The 13,330-nt window shown below is 36.5% G+C and overlaps 2 pseudogenes; both read left to right on the forward strand.

Annotated features, from left to right (window-relative positions):
• Nucleotides 1-11,906, forward strand: part of Fpr2-ps4 (formyl peptide receptor 2, pseudogene 4) — a 48,129-nt pseudogene extending 36,223 nt beyond the window's left edge.
• Vom1r-ps4 (vomeronasal 1 receptor pseudogene 4) lies at nt 2,751-3,609 on the forward strand (annotated as a pseudogene).
• Nucleotides 11,907-13,330: the final 1,424 nt, after the last annotated feature.

A 13,330-nucleotide genomic window follows, 5' to 3' on the forward strand; every position in this document is an offset into this window, starting at 1 on the left:
AAACAGTGACATTGCTATCACATAGCTAGTTTCTTCCAAAATGTAATGTTGAATTTCCATAGCTGACTCCAGCACACTTCAGAGAACATGTAGTCCACTTCAGATTCCACCTCGTAACCAACCTGATCCTATTTTGTAGATTCTGTCTTAGAAATCCACACATTTTTTTACTGTAAAAGCCACAGAGAAGCAAAAAGAATAGTAACTTAAACCGTACTCTTGCATATGAAAAGGGGGACTTAACTTGTTAGAGGAAAGGTAAACAGGAGAAAGCAACAGGTGTCAGGTGATATCACATCATACCTTGTAAACTAGTAGCTGTAGATTCTAAAAACTTTTCACTTCAACTTGGATTTGCATATTCTCTTTGTCATATAGCTGTGTTGAAATGTTAGTAATCACACACAATTTACTTGAGTTTAAAGTAGATAATTTTAGTGTGCTGCAAATATTCATACACACATATTTTACAGTTGAGATTATGAGTATATCCAGAGTATCTTCCAATATTCTTACTGCTCTGTAATATAGTTTCTTACCATCACCCAGTCACAGGGAAACTAGTGAGTGCTTTTTTGTTGCTATCGAGTTCACATCCACAATCAAAATAAATATAAAAATAGAAAATATGATATGCTTATTATTTGTCCTGAACATTCGGTCTGAAACATCTTGAGAGTTCTGAACTCATGCAAAACCCAACATGACAGAAATAAAATTTCAATCATTTATTGCTTTACTGACATAGCTCTAAGCTATTTTTACTGGGCAAATAGGTCACAAATGTGTTAGGGATTGTGAGATGATGTATGTTTGTTTTGCATTTAAGTTGGTATCAGGCAATCTAGACTGACCTCAATCTAACAGTGTACAGTCCAATCACTCTGAACTTTGATTATCCTATATCTTTCTCCTAAGTATTGAGGTTACAAACATGTTTCACCACAGCTAATTCATGCAGAGCTGTGAATTCAACCAAGGCATTCACATATGCCATGTAAAATTTTAAGCATTCTACCATCTGAGCCACATTCAGAGATCCAGAAAATCTACTTTCTATGTATAGTATTTTGATGAGACTCACATTTATATTTAACTTCTGCCTTTCTGTTCTATCTGTTCTCTGTTTTTTCCCTGCTTTCTAAGTAACAACTCACTTAACACTTAATGGTTACAACGTTCTGTTTGCTAGTTTTGTCCTACTTATCTCTTACTTAGATTGCTTTGTTTTCTACAGAAAAAAATATGGAAAACTAGCTGAGAGAGATTAAACCCATCTAATAGCATGGATGACAGAAACCTTTCCTCTATGTCAAACCAAGTGAAACAGACACATTACAACCTGGAGTGCTAAGTTAAATGCCCTTTCAATTACCACATAAATAAATAAACAAATAAATTGAGTCATGCCATAAATTAAAGAAAGAAATATTAAAGAAATGGTGAGTTCCATGATATGGGTGTTAAGCACAGAACCAGTGTCCTCTACAAGAAAAGCAAACTCTTAAACACGGAACCATGCAGCCTCTGCTTGTTTATCTGTTCTTACCTCTTTCCTCTGGGTCCAGTCATCCCCAAAGTGTCTAACTATGTAAACTTGGCTGGCCTGTAACTAGCCATGTAGACCAGGGTGACCTTGAATTCTCAAAAAACCACTGGATCTTCTTCCCAAGTGCTTGCAGAAAAGGTGTGCTACCATGCTCAAAATATCTTGTTTTCTTAATTTATTTTTGCAGCATAATATCTTGACCCGTGAGCTGTGAACTAAAGCTTAATTTTAACTGTCAAAAATTATAAGAGACTAATTTAAATGTAAATACTTCATTTCATTTGGTTTTACAACATCTGTTTTATGACGATATGACCAAAATTTTAAAGATTTAAATAAGCGAAAGTTTGCTTCAGAAAAGGGGGATAATCGCAAAGAGAAGAAAAGAACAGATTAATTCCTTTTGCTGTATATCTATAGTAATTTCACTATGCATGAAATTTATGGAATTACTAATAATTTGAAAAAATATTAAGTCAGTTATAATTTGTTCATATTATTGTATCATCTCTATGTATGGATCACTAAACATTTATTTCTTTAATTTATGACTCCATGACTCCATTTATTTGTTTGTTTGTTTATTTATTTATTTATTTATTTAATTATTTATTTATATTGTTTTGTTTGAGACAGGGTTTTCCCTTGAAATGCTGGTTACTGGCCTGAAATGAACTCTACAAAATTCGGAACAACCTCAAAGAAATCTGTCAGTGCCTGCTTCTAGAGTACTGGGATCAGACACTTGTGCTGCCAGTTCAAGTATTTTAAATTTCTTTATTTGCATAGTTTGTGCTGCCTACACAAGGCTCTGAAGCCTTAAAAAGTGACCCAGGTATATTAATTTGAGTAAGTCTGTTCTGTCATACAATGATACCTGCAAACCTTCCTTAATGTGAATCATACTTTTCTTTGAGGATGATGTTCTGGATATGCAATGAAGAATATGGAAAACAGAATTTTGAGTCACCTCATTTGATTGAATGAGCATATGTGCACACATTGTCTCATCTGCATATATGTCAATTTTGAGCTCATTGGTGTAGAATACTCTTTAATACAGTCACTGTCTTTAGAAAGGGAAGTTCATGAAGGAACTGAATTTTCTATCAGAACCAAGACAATTTTGAAAAATCTAAACTAAGGTATACATCCATAATTTTCCAGCCATTCTACAACCATTTTCTTTGTTCCTGGGATAATGGGTTTTGGAGATTTTATTCTTAGATTATTACTTTTCTTAGTACAGACTGGGGTTAGGGTGTTGGGGAATGCCTTTGTTCTTGTAGTCTATGAGTTCATGTACTTTATTATCCAAGCACCATGGCTCATCCACCTCATACTTACCAACATAGCTGTAGGAAATGCCTTGATTCTTCTACTCAAGGTGATTTCCTATATTATATATCTCTGTGGAATAACACACATTCTGGGAAGCCATGGGTATAATGTTGCCTTATATATGCACAGAGTGGGTCAACATCTTTCTCTACATGCCACTTGCCTCTTGAGTAATTTTCAGGCAATAGTCATCAGTCTGAGAGTGTCTAGATGGATGGGGATCAAAAGCCAAGCTTGGAAGATCAGTCTCTCCTGCTTTTTATATTGGATATCCAGCTTGCTGATGAACATCTTAGGGCCAATACATATTGAAGACTTTCACCATATGCAGAATTCTACCAAGATGCAGGATTATGGGCTCTGCTCTTCTCAAGTGTCAAGTACATCTGACGGCAGATGAAAAATTATGAAGACTCAAATTTTATATTGATAGAACTCATGGTGAATGCCAGTATCTAAATAGTTCTTCTTTTCTAAAGACACCATCAGAGGGTGAGGCATTCCCACATATTCAGTATCTTCTAGAATCCTCTGAGACTATAGCCATTCAGTCTCTTCTGCTCCTCACAGGCAGTTTCATTTTGTTTTATTTTTAGAAAATCTACTCTTTCACTTAGCATTGCAATTTTTGAGTCTCACTACTTGATGCAAAATGTCAATACATTTCTGACAACATGTTATTGCACTCTCAGTCCTTTGGTCTGAGAGTCTGTCTTTGAGTCTGTCTAAATCTGATGTTCCAAAATAGCTACATACCAATTTTCTGTTCATGGTTTGAAGTAAAGACTTCTGATATCACTACTGAACCCATTCTCAGTGGTCATCACCTGATATGTGTATGTCTAAAACGTGTAAGATATACCACATATGTACAGCATAGCAATTACAAAATGATTTGTGTGATATTTATTGAGTGTTATGGGGGGTTTCAGTCTCATGTTGAAGGCCTATATATATCTATATATATCTATTTGCATATAAATTTGTCCTCTTTATTAGCATTATTCATCTGTTTTCCTGTTTGATTTTTTTACCTTTGGAGAAGTTACAGAACCATAGAGGTCAGGTTGGGCACAAAACATTTTTGGAAACTATAAATTATTATTCGCCTGTAGAAGAACGTAAATACACAGCCCAGGCTGCCCTCAAACTCTCACTAAACCTTTCTTATCATTCTAAGAGGAGACAATATATAGCATAACCATGTATGGTTCATCATGCCAGACCTATTGGAGAGGCAATACTTCAGTGGATCAAAATCAGGCATTTGCTCATTTTAGAGCTCTCACATGAAAGTATAACTCCAGTGCTATATTGTTTCCATTTTTAAGTATGGGGGTTTGATTATATAGATGATATAGACCTTTAACATACCATGTAGTTAAAAATGACAATGAACTCATCCTCCTTCTTCTCAGTCACTGAAACACCTGCATATTAGAGTTTGAATTTATAGGCCTCAACATTTACAGGCAGCTGTATTCAGTAGGACTTTTGTGTGTTCTTGTGAATTCATGTGGATTGGTATGTATTTGATTACATATGTAATGTGGATTGCAGGGATCAGAATGCAGAGCACATGTGAGTTTACAACCATTGAGACAGTATATAAAAGACCTGCACAGGCTCAAGGCAGACAAAATCCCAGCACAGGACAGAAGATGTGGGTACAAAGATCCAGCTCTATCTGAATAGTTCTTGTCAGTTGGTGACTGTTGTGAGGGAAAAAAATAATTTTGCTTTAATGCTGTACCACCTGGTCATGGCAGTTCACATGCAGAAGTGTAGTTGGTTAGCATACACAATACTGAAAGACAGAGAGAGAGAGAGAGAGAGAGAGACAGAGAGAGAGAGAGAGAGAGGAGAGAGGGAGAGAGAGAGAGAGAGAGAGAGAGAGAGAGAGAGAGAGAGAGAGAGAGGAGAGAGGGAGAGACAAAGAAAGACATAGAGACAGAGACAGGGACAGACAGAGAGACAGAGATAGGGACAGAGACACAGAGAGAGACAGAGACAGAGACAGTGGGAAAGAGCTCCCAAAGTATCAAATTATTCACTATAGTGTTTATATATGCCACGTTCTCCAGTTTCTATTCTGGAGATTTCCTTTTGCACATATTCTGTTCACTAGACATGTAGCATGTACTAAACAATGATAGTAATTTTACAATGTTTATTGTGCACATAAAGAAGCCGACATTGAACATTCAAATTAACTGCTAGATTTAGGGATAAAATGAAATTACAACAAATGTCTCTTTCTCATCTGCTCTACCATCCAATTTCTGCTTGTGAGAAATTTCACAAAGGAGCTAGTATAAATTGAGTAGATAAAGTATACAAATACATATGAAATTTCAAAGTCATAATGTTAATAAATTAATGTGGTGTATCTCATTAATAATCTTGTTTCCACTACATGACAAGAATGATAATTTGGCTATATAAAGCTAGACAAATATTTAACAAAATAAGATATTAAAGTTATTTGACATTTTGTTACAGGATTCCACTATATAATGTAGTCCTGGTTTGTCTAGATATATATCTATCTGTATAGTCGAAGCCAGTCTTGTAACAGATCTTCTACATGTGCTTCCCAAGTACAAGGAAGTAACTTGCCAGATTTCTTTTCTCCTCTTCCTCCTCCTCCATATCTTCTTTCCCCCTACACTTTTGATTGTTCTTTTTTGTTTGTTTTATGTTTTTAATTCTGAAAATGTCACATGTAGAAAGAGGTGGCTTCAATATTACCAAGGACACTACTGAAATTTTGACATTCTTTCCTCTACTTTCCTAGCTCTGAGATTATAGTCCTGTAACAAATACCATGCGTGATTTATGCAGTGTTGAGTATCAAATATAGGTTATAGCTTGTGTAAGTAAATTGCTCTTTAAACAGAATTATTTTTATAGTCCTGTGATTAGTTATTTCTTTAAATTATCTACTCTAGTGAATAATAAAATTGACAAATATGTTTCATGTTACAATTAAACTTTCTATTCTCCCCAATTCCACAAAAAACAGAGGTAGGCTGAGGCCTGTTTCTTCTCAAGAATTTCTGAAGTAACTACTGTGTTTACTGATTGAATGAGAGTCTAGAGCTGGCAAGATAATCATATAATAGCAGAAGTCTGAGATAGGGCTCTACAGTAGGTTATAGGGAGAAAGAATATGATTTCACAAGAAAAGCAATGAAGTTGGCCAGAGTTTATAGATCCCATTTAACTTGCTAAACACTGAAACACATTCTCTCAATCTTCAGATTCTAGTTAATATCAAATTGACTAGTTTTCAACAACATTGTGATGGCAGAAGAAACTCAGGATTTGAGAGTGGAAAGCAGGAAGGACTAGTGATTTGGAGGAAGCATAGGGGAGTCCTGGACAGACAATGTGAAATAGTGTGGGCCTGTGTTCTCAGAGTCTTAATATTTTACTTCTCTTATCTTTTCATGAGACTTAGAAGAAAAAAGTATTCTTGAATTTTACTTAAAACTTTTGAGTCTCTGCTTCAACCTGGTCATATACAGCCTCGATTTTTTTCCATGCAACCCATCCATCTTCCTAATGGTCAGGTTATCAGGTGCCACCACACTTCTTTGGGCTATGCTGAGCAATCTCTGCAATATTGAGACACGCCCTGTAGCTAGTAAGTGAGCTACAACTATAGACTTCTGCAGCTTATGTCAGTCTTTCTGTCTCCTGTCTCCTGAGTAAAATCAGGCAAAATTCTGCCACCTCCAGGATGAAGCTTTAACTTGTGCTTTTGAAATCTCTAGACCCTCTTATGGATAGCTATAAGTATATTCTCCTCGAATAAGTGGTCTGATTCTACCAGTTTCAGGAAAATATGCCTCCAAAAGGAGAAATAGGAGACAGAACTGAAACCAGGAAACAGAAAATGAAAGATCATATTATTTACAATGGTGTCAAAACTAAACCATTACCACCTGTCTTAAAAAGTGTGGGGAGCAGGAAGGAGTATTTCTAGTAACTAAAGATCCTAAACACTTTTCTTGTTCTGTGGTAAGAGCCAAAGATACAACTCTATAGATATCAGTGATAATGAGATCTGGTTGTAAGGCAGGGTGGGACTATTTGGAAGCAGAGTGTAGGTGGTATCCTTCTGCAAATAAAGAAAAACTCCAGCTATTTATATTCACAAGGAAGACTGTGTGTGGATAGATGAAGATGATAACCACATATATGTCAGTTAAAAAGTCCTCAGAGAAGATAACATCTTCATCTTGGGCTTTCAATACACAGAACTGACACAATAATCCCTATGACATAAGATAACAGTGCATTGTGTTTTCTTATGCCAAGCTTAGAAAACAAATCTACTTAGCTTTACTTCAGTGATTTCTACCTTTTTGAGGACCATAAATTAGATAAAATATCAGAGAGTCTTGAAGATTATGCAATGAGTATGTGGTTCAGCTAGTGTTCTTTCACATTTTAACTAAGCATGTATAACACAAATATTCCTTAGTCACACAGAGAAAACCAATAAGAGACAAAATTAATGATCATATAGAAGTCTGCATTGCTAAACCAATGAGTTGGGTGGGGTTACGTTCAGGAGGATGAATGATACGTCTCCTTTACTAATAGAGATTAGTCAAAGTCAGTTCATCACTAAAAACGCAACCCAACCTGTGTGATAATTAATGATAGCTGCATCTTTGCATGACTTATACAAGGGCAATTTGGCAGATCAGATAGATTCCTCTAGGACTTATGTATCATGTTTCCTAGTTTTTTTTTTTTTTTTTACAAACCTTGCAGGGATCCTCGGCATGTTTTCACATTCACGGCCACTTGAGACTTATGTGCTACTTATTATAAGACCCATAATGTTCCCTTTTCTTTCCAGGAGGTAATATTTTTAAATTAATTATGCCTTTATGTGTTTGTATGCATATGGCCCATATAAACTCATGCACTGAAACAAAAAAGTAATTAAGTAATAAATTTAAAACATAAGTACCTGTGGATGCTGTACCACCCACACTTGGTATTAAGCATATTTCAGGATTACTTAATGTAGGATATTGGATACAGATATGCATCAAATGAAATGGATGCATTAGTTTTAGATCTAGTACCTTTAGAACCTGTAACTTGCACAGTCAAGCACTCCATTAACAACAGAACAATCTATTTCTCATTCATTCATTAATTAATTAATTAATTCATTCATTCTACATACTGATCACAGCTCCCCTGTCTCCGCTTCTTCAGTACCACCCTCACATATCCCTCTCCCTCTACTCCTTCCTGATCTCCTCAGAAAAGGGAAGCCTCCCTGGTGTACCACCCAACCCTGGGACATCATTTTGCAGCTGGACTAAGCACATCTTCTGCTAACACCTAACCTGGCTGTAGAGCTAGGGGAAGAAGACGGAATGACAGGCAGAATTAGAGATAGATACCTGCTCCAATTGTTAGGGGACTTACATATAGTTCAAGCTGCATATCCAGTACAAATGTATATTGGAGCTAGGTCCGGTTCTTGCATGTTCTTTGGTTAATGGTTCAGTCTCTGTGTGCCCCCATGGGCCCAGGAAAGTTGACTCTGTAGGTTTTCTTTTGATGTCCCTAACACTTCAGGGTCACTCAATCATATACCAGCTCTTCCACAGATGCCTACCTCTGTTTCAATCTGCTGGTGGATGGAGCCTCTCTGGTGAGACTTATGCTAGGCCCCTGTCTGCAAGTATAGCAATATATTGTCAAAAGTATCAGGGGTTTGCTCTTTCTTGTGGGATTAGTCTCTTGTTGGACAAGTTGTTGATTGGCCTTTACCTTAATGTCTGCTACATTTTTATCCCTGCTCATCTTGTAGGCAGGACAAATTTTGAGTCAAAAGTTATGTAGGTTGGTTGATGTTCACCTCCCTTCATCCGAAGTCTACTGGAGATTTCCGCTTAAGTTTCCATTATCTCCAGCTGCTAGGAGTTTCTGCCAAGATTACCGGCATAGCCTCCTAGAAGTCTCTCCATTTCCTAGTCTTAGAAGAGTTCAAGAGCTGCTCTCCAATGATTTCCATTTTTCTCTCCCAGCACTCTCTAGCTTTTCCTAGAAAAAACTGGATTGCTTGACACAGATTAATTATACTGCTATTGTAGGTGGGGCATTTAAGGTGTGGTATTAATCTGTCACATTTGGTGTGGTAAAGTACTCAGATATAAAAACAAGTTGATTTAAAACAAAATTCAAATAGCCTCCTCTAGGTTTTACAATTACTCAAAAACACCAATTTACTCATATAAAAATTGGAAGTAATAAAATCTTTTGGAGTAAAATAACCAGCAATATCATATATAGTTCTTACAAAATGAATGCAGTTTAAGGAGAGGCCCCTGATTTCTCCCAAAACTCATTAGGTCTCACACTCCATCCTGCATAATACTAAGTATGCAGACATGGTGACACTTAGTTTACTAATCATTTAGAGTTTCATCTCAAGAAAGAACCTTGGAAGAGATTAGCTTGAAGGTAGAGATGGGATTCCCTGATTTCTTGCCCTTGCAAAACTACAGGGAAGCACACATTATCAAAAATTTCAAACAGTTGTAGTAACTGCTCACAATTTCTGTGAAGTCTAGATTCAAACCAATGCCTTACATTAAGAGAAATATTATCTATAAAATATGCGGAAGCTGATAGAAGATGTATGAACCTAGGTCAGAAAGGTGAATATCATTATAAGTGCTTTTGTCATGGGCAGAATTAGATTTAAATCTGATATGAGCTTAGCAAGAAGTTGGATATTAGCTTATTTGTCACTTTGTCTTGGTAGTTGTTTCTTGAATTCCCCTTTGTTTTAACCTCCTTTGAAGCCACAGTTGAACTCTTCACATAATTATCTAAAATGCTAAAAAAAAATCTTGTTGCTACACAGACACACTAGTGTAAGGTCTGAATTTTGGCTTCATTATAATCTTATTTTTACTCCTACCCTGTGAAATCATCAGGAACTATGATGGTAAGACATACTGTACAAAGGAAGTCTCAGGCTCTGGGCCAAGCTCCCTTGAGAAAAGGCTTGCCTTACAGAAATAAAAACCTGAAAAATAGAGATAGAGCAGCTCTTGTAGAAACATTTTGGGGAGGCAGATATAAAGAAATATCTGCTGTGCCTTGTCCCATCAGATAGCTTACTCAGTTAAGTTCCAAGTCAGTTACAGAAGTCTGTCCTAAAATCCAAAATGTTTGGCACCTGAATAATGCCAGTTGAGGTTTTACACTGACATTTAAAACATTGTGCCCAAACATGAATATATATTTACATCCACAGACACTGACACACATGCAGGTACACATAAAGGAAGTATGGTATATTATGATTTGGGTTAAGTAAAACAAACTTTAGCTTGTGAATGGAGCAGATTCCTCATAATCTTTATAAAAATTCTCTTTGAAACTCACAATATAGTATCAGAATTATTGGATCAATCAAAATTTTAAGGAATTTATGGTCTTCACTAAGCACTTTCTTCTTTTAACAGAGTTTACCTAGAAGGAAAAACAGTCCAACAGACAAAGACAAATCCCACAGCAATGATAACAATATTACATCTAGATTTAAAAAGACGTCATCTATAATCATTTGTAAACATACTCCAATACCCCTATGTACTCCTTAATGGTTTGTTTGCAAATAAACCCATTTAAAGTGTTTGCATCTTTCCACTGAATTGTCTTCTTTGAGAAAGAAAATAACTGATACCTTGGCCAGGGAAGAATCTAATCAGTCTACTGCTCTGTTCCCCATGGTAAACTCATGTCTGCCCACATTCTGCTTCCTGTCCTCCCATAGCTCAACATCAGTGGTGAGACATGGGTGCTTATGATACTTTTTATAATTAGTTTGAGAAGAGCTCTTTCTCTTTCATAATCTATAGACATAAGCTTTCCATAATAAACATTCAGTAAAGGACCAGGTTTACTCTATTACCTTTATAATGTAGAAGTTGATGCAGGATCTGAGAGACAGTGCTATAAATTACACCCACATCTGAGAAACTCTCCTTGTTGAACTGTTTCAGGTGCTGACAAGATGGAATGGATCAGAAGTGTTGTTCTATGAATCTACCAGCTCCACAGTTCTATGGATCATCCTAGTCATAGTCCTCTCCATAACCTTTATCCTTGGTGTGCTAGGTAATGGGCTTGTGATTTGGGTGGCTGGGTTCAGGATGACCCACACTGTGAAAAGCATCTCTTATATGAACTTGGCTCTGAGTGACTTCTCTTTCATGGCTACACTACCACTCCACATCATCTCAATGATCATGAGAGGAAAATGGCTTTTTGGTTGGTTCCTCTGCAAATTTGCTCACAGCATTGTACACATAAATCTTTTTGTAAGTGTGTTCTTGATCACTCTTATTGCTACAGATCGGTGTATTTGTGTCCTGCATCCAGTATGGTCTCAGAATCACTGAACTGTGAGTCTGGCCAGGAAAGTGGTTGTTGGAGCTTGGATATTTGCTCTGCTCCTTACCTTGCCACATTTTCTCTTCTTGACTACAGTAAGAGATGCAAGAGGGAACATGTATTGTACATGTAATTTTGAATCCTGGGTTGCAAACCATGAAGAGCAATTAAAAGTGTTCTTTACTGTGAACACAGCTGCAGGAATTGTCAGTTTTATTATTGGTTTCAGCCTGCTAATGTCCTTAATTGCCATCTGCTATGGACTCATGGCTGCCAAGATCTGTAGAAGCAGCTTTGTGAATTACACCCGTCCTTTACGTGGCCTCACCTCTGTAGCAGCTTCCTTTTTTTTGTCTGTTGGTTCCCTTTTCAATTGATTATGCTTTTAGGCAACATCTGGAAAAAGGAAACACCAGAAAGCATTCACATACTGGTGAATCCAGCAAGCACCTTGGCCACCTTCAACAGCTGCCTCAATCCAATACTCTATGTTTTCCAGGGTCAAGAATTCAGAGAGAGATTGGTCCATTCCTTGTCTGCCAGTCTAGAGAGGGCTCTGAGGGAAGACTAGGCCCTGAGGGAAGACTCATCTCTGTACAACTGTTGCAGTGTCATCTTTTGTTATCAATAGTAATGCTAAGTGAAGGCCTTCAACACCTGGTTGTCCTGGAGATGAGAGTGTCCACACATAAGACACTAAGTGACCATACCCCCAAGTTATTTCTGTTGGTAAATAAAGATACCAACAGGCAATAGCTGGGTATAAGTGTCAAAGGTGGGGTTTAGAATTCCTAGACTTGGAGCTGGAAGAGAGCCAGGAGGGGAAGAAGAGTTCAGCAGGAGGAAAAAAAAAGCCACCATGGGTTAGGAGTCAAGGGAATGTGGCCTTGTTGTCTGGCCAATTGGAGTTAAGAGCAGCCTAGATAAAAAAGTAGTACCTCAGGGCTATCAATAGAAAAGTAGTATCTGTACAGAATTTTTCTTGCTTAAGGCTTATTTTAAATATAAACATTGTGTGTTTTTCTTCCAGGAGCATAAATAACAAAGGCAGGGTAGAAGCATCAGGCTAGGATTGAAGAAATTTCTACAAGCTATGACTAAGGAAATGGCAGTTTATTTAGAGGTCATCATCATGCTCTCTATGCTACCCTAGTCTCACTTTCCTTCTCAGGATACCCTGAATGCCATTTTTTTGTACTATAAATCTAGTAAAAATCTCCTTTGTCCTCTAGTTTGGCAGAAAGAAACATAAATGAAAATTAATATCACTGTTCTTTTGAGAGTTTTTCAGCTTAGCCTGTAGTGTGGACCAAAATTATGGTGAGAAAACAATGTAAGAGACAAAATATAGATACTTGAAAAGATTATACAATATAGTATATATTAATAATAAAATTTCATATTTATTAAGAAATTAATCTTTGGTGGCCATGTGGTACAGGCCTCTAATCCTAGTACTTAAGACATCTGTAAAATATTATTATACCAAGGTCAGCTTATATAGAGAATTTCAGAATTTAAGTCAACTTGGGCCATATGACACCAAAACTAATATTAACAAAGTGCTCTGCCACAAAGAAGAAAAATATTATATCATTGCTAGAAAATGGGTAAAAATGCTTATTAAGATAGTGTGAACAATGCCATTATCAGAAGGAAATAAATTGCATGTTTTTATCTAACTTGTCAATCACTAGATTTTATATTGATTCGGAAAATTTTGTATTTTTCTATGAGTATATATGTGTATACCTGGGTATGAAATGTGAAAGTACATTTAAACTGTCTAAGTGAGCAAAGAGGCTTGAGGGGAACAGGAAAAATGCAAGAATTGAGAGAGTATGTGTAACGAGTAATTTTGATTGTCAACTAGACACCATCTAAAATTATCTAGAAGAAAAGTCTTTAGATGACAATTTCTAGATTTACTTGGTTCTTTGGGGGCTTTTATATGGGATTGTCTCATTGACATCAATTGAGGTTGAAAAACTTCCA

Source organism: Rattus norvegicus, chromosome 1, assembly GCF_036323735.1.
Source record: "Rattus norvegicus strain BN/NHsdMcwi chromosome 1, GRCr8, whole genome shotgun sequence".
NCBI lineage: Eukaryota > Metazoa > Chordata > Mammalia > Rodentia > Muridae > Rattus > Rattus norvegicus.